The following is an 11,859-nucleotide window of genomic DNA, read 5'->3' on the forward strand; positions in this document are numbered from 1 at the left end:
TACTGCCAGTGGCTACAGCAGCACGTGGTGGGCCCTTGGGGAGTTCATGGACAGTGCAGGTACTGCTGCCCAGCAGTGCATGGCTCCAGTCAGTTCTGGGAGCTACACATGGTGGCAAGGAACAGAGCCAGGTTGGCCCACCTCTATCATATGGGCTTCCCACAGCCCACATGCAGCTGATGGCACTCGTGTGCCACCACAGGAAACCTTGTGTGATACAGCCAGCTGCCTTCCCCTCTCCCTGGACCCACATGCAGGTCCCAGGACTCTGCCAGAAGTAGTAGGGAGCCTTGCCCCATGCTTCCCAGCAGTCTCTCATAGCAGCAGGGAGTGGGGAAGGCAGCTGGCTCCATCGTGTGAGGCATCCCCCCCCCCCGAGGTACACAAGTGCCAGGAGCTGCATGAGCCCTATGCAATAGAGGCAGGTCAGCCTGGTTCTGCTACTTGCCAGCTCTCCTTGCCAGCTGGCTCCACATGCAGCCCCTGGAACTGGCTGGAGCTGTACACCATCACACTGGAGGTACTAAATTTAATGCACATTAGAAAATGTGCCTTAATGCACATGTAGACATGCCCAATAAAGGTTTAAATGCAGGAGGCTGCAAGTGGGTGAGGAACAGTGGAAAAAACCCCTGGCCATATCCTGTTCACTCTCCCTTTTAGCATCTGCTGTCTGCCACCATGTGACACAGTGGTTTTAGGATTCAGAGTTTAGCCACCAAAGCTATACAGGGTGGAGCCTTAGTCCTCCAGCACATAGACCATGTATGGTGGTGATGGTGTTCTGTTTGGTGTGCTTCATGTAGGTGATGGCATCATGGATCACATTCTCCAGTAAGACCTTCAGTGCCCCACAGGTCTCCTCATAGATGAGGCTGGAGATACACTTCATGCCACCATACTGAGCCAGGCAGCGGATGGCCAGTTTGGTGATGCCCTGGATGATGTTGTAGAGCACTTTGCGGTGGCGCTTGGTGCTGCCTATCCCCAGCCCCTTGCTCCCTTTGCTGTGACCCAACACAAAAAGACACACAGTTTGCCTGACCCAATAAATGGCAGTCCTTATGTTCTCAAGTAAAGCCTTCAGTCACAATACATACAACTGAGGTCAAAAATATATTGGCTTAGCAATAGGGAATAGGATTCTCACGCAATTTCATTTCACTCATTTGTTTTGGGAGCTAGGGAGATCACCTTATGCTGTAGTCTACTTACAGGCATCTCCTTAATTTGTCTCCCTCATTTAAAAATGATAATATTTTTACCATGTGTTTGGCTTGATAGTGTGTTCTCTCCATGCTCAAATCTCCCACTGAAGTCGGTGGGTATTTAGGGTGCACAAAAGTGTTCCCTAGGAATGAGGCACTATTCAATGCGTCCTAACAAGGCCTTTGAAATATTATATTAATGTGTATGCAAGACGAGATTTGTGAAAGAAGTTAACTGGGGTTGATTGTAAATACGATTAGACTTTTAAAGTCCTGATCTGATTAGGAAACACACACACACACACAAATAAGCATGGCCCTAATTATTCTCTGCAACTGCTGGCTGGAGAGGAATAAAACCTGGTGGATGACAAGATTCAGAAAAAAAGGAAGGCTGCTCTTACAACAGCATCCATTCAGTTTTGGAGGGGGGTGTATTCATTTTTGGCCAGTGCCTACTCTATCTTGTTCAGTTCTAGGAACATGGGCTGTCCCCAGGTCTCTATCCTAGATCTAAGAAATATATTTTTTTTTTAAATCCATGGTGTTTTATAGATTACAGCTGTAGTCAATTCCTTTGGGACAAAGAAGGAGAAAATAAATTCCTTAAGGATTACCCCCTCCATAAATATATAAAAAACAAAATTATTGATATAAAATTTCAAGGACGATGACATTATTGAAATGCACAAGGCTACTGGCTCTAGGGCAGTTTTGTTAGGTAAAACAAGAAATATCATTCTAATATATGAGATGCTAGTCAGAGAAATGTAATATAATATACATTTCCCTAATGTGTAACATAATTATTTATATGCTTCAAGTTAAGCATGTTTTCAGACTCAGGTCCCAAGATCCAAATTTTTCTACTATCTGCCACTTCAACTAGCTTCTATGTTTTGGTAGCAAAGCAAAATTATTTGAACTTTGAAAGTGCTGATAATCATTTGAGTGATTTTTTCCTTCAGGAAAAAACCCAAACAAATGATATATGAAGCTTTTTACACTTAAAGGGCAAGTTACTTATTTTAAAGGAAATTATGACAATTAAAATGCAATTTGCCTTTTTTATCAAACTTTTAAGGCATTTAATACCCACATATTAAATCTCTTTGCTAATGACTTACCAGCTTTAAATACTTTGTGGTAATGATTTATATAATTTGAAGTGGTTATTTTCCATACTTCATTACTTTCCCCCAAATGAGCATTGATTTGATAATTAGTTGATATTTTAAAGCCTGAAGACATGATGTCCTTGAAAATGTTTTAAATGTCTTGTTCAGGGCAAAAATAAATTATAATCTTCAAAATGCCATTCACTAATAATTTTAGTAGGTTTTTTTTTTTCTTTTTACAGATTGAGAGAGTCTTTCATTTTATATTAATCAATGCTGTATGGCAAGATATGCCAAAATCAACATTGCACCAAAATGTAATACAGTAAAATGCCTCCCTGTTCTCAGTGGATAGCTATACTATATCTTTGAACAAAACCCATATTTCACTTTACATAAAAGGTCTTCCAATTTACACTGTCACTTTTGTTCTACGTAACAAATTAATGCACTGTATAACTTTTGTCCCTAGCTTAGCAGGCAGTATATGTTACTCTAGGATGTCTTGACCTGTTATTTAGTTTCTTCAGGTTGTTTTATAAAAGTTGTTTGATCCTAATCTAGCCACTGGTCAATCTCTGCAGAGATGTGTACATTTAAGGCCAGATTTTACCATGCTACAGGGCCTGGAAAGCATTCTTCTTCTGAGAATAGTTCCATTGATTTCAACAGATCTAAGTCACCAGTCTACAACCCTTTAAGCATGTTCTTAAATATGTGTAGTTTTAAGACCTAATCCTAGAATGAAAATCTATTCAACATGTTTGAAGCTGTCAAAAAAACCCCAGGTCTTAACGTTCTGGCAAAGCTAGAGAAAACCGAAGTTGAAAGAAAACCAGAAATAATAGGACAAAACCGAAAAAAACCAAAAAAAAACCCCCAAAAAAGGTAAGGTTTAACTGTAAGCAGTGCAAATAGATTCATGCTAAAGGATGAAGGCTCCTGGGTGGAGCCACACCAATTCCACGATGCCTTTGTATGAGCTGGGTAAATTGTCCCACACAAATATGTTAGGTTAGGAACTAGAGTAACAGCATTTGCAACTGATAGATTTATTCCCCACTGCAAATTTGTATTTAAAATACTCCAACTATTTATGTACTATGCACCATAACACTTTTGTCACACAGCTGGTATACCATAATTTTTGTATATTTTGAAGGCAAAATTAATCTTTTAGAAATGCTTAGGAAAACAAAATGCTATTGGCTAAAATAAAATGAGATCATTCTCACCCCCAAAATTGCTAAGTATTAGGGGAAAAACATATTTATGCAATGCTGAACAAGTTCCAAGAATTTAAAATAAAATGGGAAATCCTTAAATGTTAAAATGTTGATATTTCATTGTGAGAATATTTTGCCCAGGGTGAGCACCACTTAGCGGTATCTTGTATTAAAATGAACAGACAAAACAGAGGAAAGCAGTAGGCCTGTGTGAGTCGGCAGCGATCCGATCCGGCTTCAGATCCAGCCACTTTGGATGGCCATGATCTGATCCGACGCTCCGGATCGGTTTGCCGCTTTGATCTGGCCGAAGCGGCTCCGAAGCTTCAGAGCCATTTCGGAGATCCAGCTATAGGTTATAATGGGGGATGAATTAAATATCATAACTTTGTTATTTTACCTCCAATTTGGGTGCAACTTGCAGAGGTGGTAGCCTCTGCTGAGAGCATGAAGACTGCCAAGCTTCAAGAAGATTGATGCAGGGGTTTGGGGGCAACTTCACTCCAAATTCTTGAAAGCAAAATTCCTGTCATGTCTGTGTATTATATCACAGGGGGCTGAAACCTACAGGGGTGTTAGCCCCTGGTGAGGCCACAAAGCCTGCCAAGTTTCAAGAAGATTGGTATAGGGGTTTGGGGGGAACTGCACCCCAAGCTGCTGACAGGCAAATCTCATGATGTGGGTGGGTGACACTGTGTGCGTGTTAAGGTGTGTCCTTCCGGCACTAGGGCCTCTGCGCAACATGGCAGTGTTGCCCAGTGAGGTCTCCTCCTCCCCTACAGCCTCACGGCCAGTCCTCCACTTTTCATGACAACAGGTAAAATAACTTAGCTGGCTCAACACCAGTAGCATCAGCAGCAAAGGTACCCACACCAAGCTGTCACAGAGCCTGTCATTTTATAAAGGAACTGACAGCAAGAAGTAAAGATGTTGTGTTGTGCTGTGTTGGACCTCGGTGGTAGGTACACAAACTCATGGACTCCTTATACACAGTGGAGTTCTGGCACACGGAGACCTGGTGGACGTCTGACACCCCAGGCACCTCTGCACTTTTACCTGTGCTGCTACATCCCTCCTACCCCCCACCCCAGCCTGTCCCTCCCCCCCTTGACACCTCCATTTCCATGTTCACTGACTGGCTTTCTTGCCTGCATTGTGGGCCAGGCCGGCCCCTTGCTTTCTTTTGCAGGTACTTCCTCAGCCTGACAAAGGGGATTTCAACCCTAAAGCTGGGATCCTGGACAGCTAAGCTGAGCTCACAGGGAGCCTCACAACTGCACTGCAACCAGCAAGAGTCAGGCCTGTCAAAGACGTGACATGTCTGGGCATTCCCCAGCCAGGACTTTGTGCGTGCGTGCATTAGCTAGAGGTTACAGTGCCCCCTACCCGCCTTTCACCAGGGGATTGTTGGTCCTGGCATTTAGGGGGCTGCCACACCGCCACCAGTCCCACCGAGCCTCTCTACCTTGGCAGGGTGCAGTTTTAGTGGTCATGCCCAGGACCTGGGGCCTCTTCCTTTCCCATAGTCTCAATCCCATACCTCCAAGTTCATCCTGGCAGAGGAATGAACTCAGCAGAAACATGTTTTTTCCCTGCTGGCTGGTGATGCAGTTAGTGTCCCCTCCAGCTGAGAGCAGGGCATTACTCAGCTTTTAAAAAACTTGAAAAAGGAAATTAGTGCAGATGGAGTGAGAAGGGAGGCACGCAGTCCATCTGCAGGTGGAGCTTGGGGAACCCCAGCAGTGAGAGGTTCACCTTTAGGAATACCAGCTGCTCCACCAAAGCAGGATCCAAGCAGGTATGATGGGGTGTCACAACACCCCCAGCAATGCTGAACACCCTCTCACTTGGAACACTGGTCAGCGGACAGGACAGGTGTTGCCGGGCAACCGGGGCCAGATCTTGCCACATGTGCCTGCAGTTTGCCCAGTAGGCCAAGGGGTCGCAGTCCAGTGGCTCCACATCCTCAGCAAGATAGGTAGCCACTGATGCCCGAGGCTGGGGTCTGGTGCATTTGGACCCCAGCACTGAAGCCATGCTCATGGCCCACACTGGCGGTGGCTGACATGGAGGTGACTGGCCGGTGCTGGCGCCTCTGCTGGTGCTAGAAATGCTGGCACGGGAAAGTGGATCCCCCTCTTCCACATCCACTTGCCTCTCCACTTCAGCCTCAGTGACTTTGTTCACCAGCACCTGCATCCAGTGATCAAGGGTTTTGGGGCTACCAGTGCACATGCTCCCCTTCACCCTCAGGTCACATATGCCTGCCATCATGTGGACTGTACTGGACTGCAAGGGATCCAGCCGTCTCCTGATGCCCTCCTTCAGCCTCCTCACCAGTGCCTGCACGTCTGGTGACAGCGGCCTCCCCCAGCCAGGAACATCGATCCCCTGGAACTTCTCCCTTTGGTTCTCCAGTTCCCCACTAGGGGGATCACCTGGCTGAGGAGGGCATCGCCAGTGCTAAAGGTCTTGGTGGCCTCGAGGAAGGGCTTGAGGACTAGCAAGATCTGGGAGATGGTACCCCACTCAGCTCTGTTCAGGGGGGCACTGATCCCAAACTCTCCAAGCAAGGCCATCTCATGGATGGCCTTCTGTTGCTCCACCAACCTTTTGAGCATCAGGTATGTGGAGTTCCACTGAGTCTCCACATCCTGCATGATTCTGTGCTGCAGGATGCTCAGCTCTGCCTGTTTCTGCCACAGCATCTTGCCCCCCTTGATGATGCAGTGGAAGTAGCCCGACACCTTCCTGCATTTGAAATCAGCTGGCTTGTAGCAGCACTGGTAGTGGCACCATCACCGGCAGCCCTGTCCCCCTCCAAGGCATCCCTCACTATTAGGTGCAGCCTGTGTGCCACAAAGCAGATGCCAATAAAGTTGGTACCATGGACAGCCTTCACTATATTGGCCCCATTGTCGGTGACTATGAACCCCCGGGTGAGCTCGGCCTGCCCAATGAGCCACCCCTGCACCATGCAGTTCAGGACCCCCGTGATCACCCTTGCCGTGTGGGACTCATCCAGCACCTCAGCTTGTGGTAGAGCCCACTGATGGCCTGACTGATCACACCAGTGCCCCATGAGGGAGAGGTAGGTGCAATCACCACCCCCAGCTGCTCCAGATGTCAGAAGTGAAGTGCAAGGCTACCTGCATCCCTGCCTTGCACAGCTCATCCCTCAAGTACTCCCTGCATGCCTCATACAGGGAGGGCACCACCGCCCTGCTAAAGGTGGTGCATGCAGGCACATTGTAAAATGGGGCCAGAAGTACTATGAACCACCTGAACCCTGGCCGCTCAATTAGAGAGAAGGACTGGCTATCCAGAGCAAGCATCTCCCCAATGCTCTAGGTGATGTCGCTCACCTTGGGAACATGCCCCCACCCCCGACCCTTTCTGTCCACCTTTCCCCCACTGGTCCAGAGTGGCCTGCCTTTGCTTTGGGGGTAAGGGGGCTTCCCCAGCATCACCATGGTGGAGAAGTGTCTCACATCCTTGCCACGGGCCTCCCCCTCCCTTTTCTAATTGTCAATCAAGCTGTCTGAAGCAGGTCCGAAGCAGATCCGAAGCACTTCAGACGTTCCAACCCGCTTCGGATAACTTTGCTAAGCCTGCGCTTCAATTCATGCGTGCCACTTCAGACACTGAATGTCCAAAGCAGCTCCGGATCTGAAGCAGGATCCGAAGACTCGCACAGCCCTAGTAAGCAGTGACAAAGGCAAAAGAAGTTTTAATACTTTTATGCTTGTCAGTGACATAAGCGTATATGTTATTTAATTGTGAGCTTAGTTAACTAACATGCTTGAGTCCTACTGAGGTCAATGCTGAAAGATAAGTATAGGCTTAAACAGTTTGCTGAATTGGGGCCAACATGAACTTTCTGGGGCACATTCTTTGCTCTTGTAAATTGATATACTGGACATGTACTTAATTTTTATAAAATGATAATTTATAATCATGTCATAAAATTATTTTATTTTATACTAAATATAAAATAAAATAATTGAATTATTTATAATTTAATACAGTAAATAAAAGGAAAGGTTTTTATTTCTTATTGTCTGCCTGGAAAGTGCAATGCCATCCTCTTAATTACCTTATTTTCAATATTTAGTTTGAATGGTCTCTTTCCTTTTTTCAAGTGATTATTGGGAAATTTTATTCTCCAAAAGGGACATATTGCTTTGATAGGAAAGTCTACTTAAATGAGAGTAAGAAGAGCTCAGTCTTTTTTTTTTCTTTTGGGGGGAAGGGGGGACAGGGCGGCGGAAATCCAGTAGGTCTTTTTCTTTAAAAGACAAGGAAAGGCATGATGACATTGTCCAAAAGTAAACCCAGGTGATCCTCCTGAAATTATTCATTTGTAACTGCATAAAAGATGAGAATTAAGATCCACCTACACAGAAAACAGCAGTAGAGCTTTTGTTTTAATATGCTCAGCTCCCTAACCTATTTGTGTTTATTTGTTAAGATAATAGAAGGGTTTCATTACTTTCATTGCAAGTGGTTGTAGAAATAAATGAAGTGAAAAGTGAATTCATGTCTAGCCGTTTGCTGCTTAAAAGGCCACTCTGTCAAATTAAAAAATCTTCTAACAAAACCATTCAGCTACTCTGCCCTCTGGAGTCTCCTTCCTCATGAATGATCACCAAGGTGAGAGAAGTGTAGATTATATCCTCCTGATGCGTTGCCTGATGCTGCATTCCACTAAAGTCCAATAAAAATCACTTCAGTAATAGCATGTTATTGTTGTTTGCTAAATGCTGGCACTAATGTTCATTTCTATAGAAGACAAAATCTAAGCGATGCATAAACTACAATGGAAAACCCACAGAAGGGATAATACTGAATTGGGATATCATTCCCTCATTTCTTGTGAGCAACATGGAATGGCCCATTCTTCAGGAGAGGTTTCAATCGAGAGAAACAGGTTAGTAACGGGAGGCCATCCTCATCTTAAGCATGGAAGAGTAGCTGAAACATCAGGAGACAGGCTTTGAGAAAAGTATATAACCATGCATTGTAGCAGCTAGCACCAGCAAATCAAAAGAGGTGGGAGACAAAGCAGTAAGAAATAAACTTGAGATGTTGGCTGGAATGTAAGACTTCGAAGAAAACGACATTTAAATGTGGTGTGTGAAGTAGAAGATGGATTCACAGAGAGAAACTACACAAAATAAGAAGCAACCCGTGTTCCAATTGTTTGTGTCCAGTTCAAAGGAGATACTGAGAAGACCAGACAGTTTGCAATAAATCAAGACTGGACAGGACCAAAGTAGACACAGCTAGTTTTCTGACAGGACAGAAAAAGAGAGATGTAGTTACCCATGTTAGTCTGAAGTGAAGTAGAAGGCAGGAACGAGGTGCACCTCAAAGACTGACCAAAGTAGATACACATGTATAGCACATGCTTTTGTGAGCAGGAGAAAGCTCTGGATATCCGATATATTGCTGAGCAAGCTTTAACCATAACCTGGATGTGTAGGGGAGAAAAAAGATCACCACCTGGCCTGCCCCAAGACTTGGAGAATGGAAGATTGCAATGTTGTCAATAGCAATGGAAACTAGAGAAATTGGAGGGCTATGATAACCCTAATAGATTAGCAGTCTATTAAGGAAGACATTTATAGATATTAAGACCAAAGACTGACATTATTAACCTTTAGCCTAAATCACACAATGAATTTTGATCCAGTACGTTCCCAACAAACCCTTACTTTCTGACTAAGCAAGAGCATCAGCTTCTTCCAAGCCTGCCTCTTACTAGGAGGGTTCAGCTTTATAACTCCTGATTCTATACATGTTTTTTCCACTGCTACCTCTTCAGAAATGTCACCAGTTTTCACATCTTGTTTTATACACTTGCACCATATCTTCTCATGTCTTGCCTTTCTTTTTTATGCTCCTGACTCTTAGAGAGAGAACTTTCTTTCCCACATGCTCTACAGGGTCCCACATCACCCTGGCTGAGAATCACACATTTATAATCCACACTTCTATCACTAGTATTTTATGACACATGGTAAGGAACTTCTCAGGAGTAACTCTTTATCTGGATGCCAGAGCACATCTTTTATAAATACAGCTAGTCTTGATGTACAGACATCAGGTAATGGAGAATCTAACACACCCACTAGTACTCTGTTCCAACAGTTAATACTTTTTAAAATGTTGTGCTTTATTCCCAATCTCAACATACTTTATTTCAGTGTCCATCCATTGGATCCCATTTTGCTTGTTAGATTAAAGAACCACTAATACCAGAAATAATTTCCTTTTGTAAATTCTTACAAATAGTGACCAGCCAAACTCTAAATCTTCCCTCCTTTAAGTTACCAAGACAGGGTTTACTTAATGCCACACTCTAAGGCAGTTTTTCCAGATCTCATATCCTTACAGTTCTTCTTGAACCCATCTAGTTTTCAAAGTACTTCTAAAAGGCTGACACTAGAACTTGGCAGTCCCAGAAATGATGTAAAAACTCCCATATACAGTGGTAATATATATAGTCCCCTATCGATCACAATGAGGTACATGCCTTTGAAAGCAAGAGTGACAAAAACCAAGCAAAAGGGAAATAAGAGAGAGGATGAAGATTAGTTGGCACAGAAGATCATAGCTCAAGGGTGCTCTAACCCCAGGTCACCGGCCAGATCTGGCCATAAAGCCATGTGAGCCAGGCCATGGGGTTCCCTAAGGGTCTAGGAATCTGGCTGGGAGGGTGGGGGGAAGGGGGGCAGGGAGTGATGAAGGGGAAAAAGCAGTGGTAATTAATGCTACCCCTTCTCCCTCACCACCAAGGCTTGTAATCTAAATGACATGGTCCTGTGCCTGGGATGCCATGTGGTAGGGTCCAGGGCAGGGAGGCCCAATATGGTATGCCTGAGGTAGAGGTCTGGAGAGGGGTCCAGGGCCGGGTCATCCTGATCCGATATGCACAGAGTTGGGACTGGGGCCAGGGCCAGCAGGGCCTGATCTAGCATGTGTGGAACTGGGACCATGGCCATGATATGGTGTTCAGGACCAAGGCCTAATCCAGCATGCATCATGTACTCATGTAAGATTTATTTAAAAAAAAACAAAAAACCCAAAACTTTCTTGCTTATGCAGGGGGTTGGACTCGATGATCTATTGAGGTCCCTTCCGACCCTAGCATCTATGCATCTATGAATCTATGAATCATATCTAGCCCACAGACCCATCCCATACCATTTATCTATCATTCAGGACAGAAAGTTTGGGCACCACTGATGTAGTTGGGCAGATGGAACAGAAAAAATAGAAGGATAACAGTAATGTATCAATAGGTTAGAGAAGCAGGAAGTCAAGAGAGGAGAAGAACCAAGGGAACACATACTAAAAGAAACTAGGAACAGTCAGACTGTTTTCTAGCAGTTATATGTCCAAGTAGCACTTAGATCCCTAGGTTAGGGACAGAAGTTGCACATAAACCAGTTTAAGTGATCAGAAACTGGTTTAAACCTGGAACTGAACACAAGCTTAGTGCACATAAACCAGTTTCAAAAAGGCTGAGACTGGCTTTAAGATAAACCTGGTTGAATGCAGTATCAGATTTAACTGATTTGGGTCAAACTGGTTCATGAAACTTCTGTCCCAGACCTCTTCCTGGTTCAAGTTAAATCACAGTCCCTCAGCATTGCAGCATGCTTTCAAGCCCTGGGCTGGGCTGGACTGTACTGGCTGCTCCAAAGAAGAGGGCAGGCCCCACACCTATGGTCTCTAGCTGGAGTAGTGAGGGGTGGCTGACTAGTGCGGTAGGCGGGCAAGCCAGAGGCACCTGGAAGCAGAAAGAGGAAGTGATGAGCAACCCAGTTTCTTTGCCTCTGTTTTCTTGAACAGGGACCGGGATATCCCACCTACCAAAAGTAGGGACAATCTTGGGGATAGCTCTATCAAGCCTTCAGTCAGTGCAGATGTAGTTAGGGATCTTCTGGAAGGGCTAGATATTTTTAAATCTTCAGGACCAGATGCCCTCCACCCAAGGGTGTTGAGGGAGCTGGCAGGGGTCATCACGGAGCCCTTGGCCCAGCTGTATGAGCATTCATGGTCATCTGGCCAGGTGCCAGGGGATTGGAAACTGGCTAATGTGGTCCCAATTTTCAAGAAGGGGAGAAAGGAGGACCCAAGTAACTATAGGCCTATAAGCCTCACCTCAGTGCTCAGGAAGCTCTTGGAGAGAATCATCAAGGAGCACATCTGTCGGGGGCCTGCAGGGGAGATCATGCTCAGGGGCAATCAGCATGGGTTCATCAAAGACAGGTCCTGCCAGACCAACCTGATTGCCTT

The 11,859-nt window shown here is 45.1% G+C and overlaps 1 pseudogene; it reads right to left on the reverse strand.

The window, feature by feature from the left end:
* Positions 1 to 711: 711 nt before the first annotated feature.
* Positions 712 to 11,859, reverse strand: part of LOC106722225 — a 46,307-nt pseudogene continuing 35,159 nt past the window's right edge.

The sequence above is a fragment of the Alligator sinensis genome, unplaced genomic scaffold, assembly GCF_000455745.1.
Source record: "Alligator sinensis unplaced genomic scaffold, ASM45574v1 scaffold43_1, whole genome shotgun sequence".
Classification (NCBI taxonomy): Eukaryota; Metazoa; Chordata; order Crocodylia; family Alligatoridae; genus Alligator; species Alligator sinensis.